This window comes from Neofelis nebulosa, chromosome 2 (assembly GCF_028018385.1).
Source record: "Neofelis nebulosa isolate mNeoNeb1 chromosome 2, mNeoNeb1.pri, whole genome shotgun sequence".
NCBI lineage: Eukaryota > Metazoa > Chordata > Mammalia > Carnivora > Felidae > Neofelis > Neofelis nebulosa.
This window is the reverse complement of record NC_080783.1, coordinates 176,483,093-176,485,683: the sequence shown is the minus strand read 5'-3', so window position 1 is coordinate 176,485,683 and position 2,591 is coordinate 176,483,093.

Below are 2,591 nucleotides of genomic sequence, written 5' to 3'. Positions count from 1 at the left end.
CTGAATTGAAGTCGATTTTTCCTCAGGTGATATCATTCCCTTGGAACTTAACCGGGGAAGACAGCTACTTTTCCTTCTCCCAGTAATTCACTGGACAAAGAAAAAGTTGTTCTATACACAGTCCCGACCTACAATGGTTCAACTTACGATTTTGCAACTTCACGGTGGTGTGAAAGTGATACGCATTCATTGGAAACCATGCTTCGGATTTTGAATTTTGATCTTTCCTCGGGCCAGCTGTACATGGTATGAGGTTCTCTTGTGCTGCTAAGCAGGAAGAGTGAGTCACAGCTCCTAATCAGCCCCATGATCACGAGGATGAGTATCCAATACGCTTGCAACCGATTTGTACCCGTACAACCATGCCATGTTTTCTGTCTGAACAGTATTCAGTAAATTACATGATATTCAACAGTTTATTATAAACACTTTATAAAATACACTTTATGTTGGGTGATTCTGTTCAACCGTAGGCTACTGTAAGTGTCTGAGCATGTTTAAGGCAGGTCAGGCTAAGCTGTGATGTTTGATAGGTTGAGTGTATAAAGTGTATTTTTGACTTGCGATATTTTCATTTTACAATGAGTTAGCAGGGTGTAACCCCACCGTAAATTGTGGCAGACCTGTATCTGTGACTTTCCGTGGCCACTTCCATACTTGTGCTTCTCTTCCATAAACTTAATGATCTCTCTTCATTAAAAACTAGGGGCCCCTGGGTGGCTCAGTCGGTTGGGCATCCAACTTCAGCTCAGGTCACGATCTCTCAGTCTGTGAGTTCAAGCCCCGCGTCAGGCTCTGAGCTGATGGCTCAGAGCCTGGAGCCTGCTTCCGATTCTGTGTCTCCCTCTCTCTCTGCCCCTCTCCCGTTCATGCTCTGTCTCTCTCTGTCTCAAAAATAAATAAACGTTAAAAAAAAAATTAAAAAAAAAAACTAAATGAATCTTGGGGTGCCTGGGTGGCTTAGTTGGTTGAGTGTCCGGCCTTTCACTTTGGCTCAGGTCGTGATCTCAGTCATGAAATCGAGCCCCCTGTCAGGCTCCACACTGAGCGTGGAGCCTGCTTGGGATTCCCTCTCTCCCTCTCTTTCTCTGCCCCTCCCCTGCTCATGCACATTCTCTCTCTCAATAAATAAACTTAAAAATATATATATAAATAAAAAGTAAATGAATCTTTTAAAATTGGTATTCTAAGAGTAATATGTATTTAATGTAGACAAAATGAAAATTATGCTGCCTCTGCTAATTTCTCATAACCCTATACTCACATGGCTGCTATGGCATTTGTAACATTTTGCCCGTTATTACAGTTATTTGTGTGCTTGGAGATAATACATTTCATGAGGTCAGTAATTGTGTCCCATTCATTTTTACAGCTCCCATGGTGTTCAGTTCAGGGCCTTGTCAATAACAGACATCCCCCAAATGTGTACTGAATTAATGAGCAAGCCAACAGGCCATGTATGATAAATTTTTAAAATTCTAATATACAATAAAATAAAATTTGCCCTCTGATGTCTGTGGGTATTTTTCTGCTCTTTTGAGCTCTTATGTAATATTGTGATAGCTCTTTTGATTTTATCCACACCTATGAGGTCACTGAAGGGAGAGAGAAGAAGAGAGAGAAAGGAAGGAAGGAAGGAAGGGAGGAAGGAAGGAAGGTCATCCCTAATTTCATGGAGTAAAATCATCTTCAAGTAGGAAAGAATTAAGACACATGAGTCAATTTGGGGCTTAAGCTGATAGTCCCATAGTAACAAGATGAAAAGGTTACATAAAGGAACTTTGTTGTCCCTCAATCTCTTACAAGAATGATAAGCCTATTTATCCTTAGCAAAATAAAAAGGCTTCCTTTCTTTATGATATTATTTAAAGTCAGTTTTTCCTTTTTTTTTTTTTTTACCCAGTTGGTATGATAATAATAAAGAAGGCATTATTTTGTAGTTGAATCTGGGCAAAGTATTTTGTCTGATACCCTAAACTGTGGGTTGGAGTGGAGATAACCGCCCCAAGGTAATCACACTTAAAAGTTTATGCATGCCCTTGAGCATTCTTTCTAGGTCATTCTCCTAGAATAGTTAGTAGTTATTCAGGTTCCAGGATTTGGAATAGATACCCTCTCTTAAAATAGGGAAGGAAACACAGGAGAAAATATTAGGGCTAATGTCTGTGGAAATTTTCTTAACCCTTAAGGGGCATGTCTCTGAATTTTTAATCTGGGGTGTCTGCCTAAAAGACTCAGTTGAGTAAATTTGATATTGTGAGTGTGGAGTCAGACAGGCTATACTGCTTACTAGTGTGTGTGATCATGGACAGTTACCTCAGCTCCTTGTCCTTGAGATTCCTGATCTGTAAAATAAGAGAGTTAGGTCTGCTTTGCAGTGTTCTGGAACAGATGAAGTAAAGAACGTACACTGAAATAAACTGCTCCATCCATGGTAACTCTTATAATTCGGTGACAGAATAAGATTACTCCTTATAAACCACATTCTGTTATGGAAGATTAATGCTTCATGTTTGGTAACTAAATGAAATGCTCAAATTTCTAAAATTTGTAGCCAAATGAGGAAAAGAAGTTTATTATTCTAGATCAGG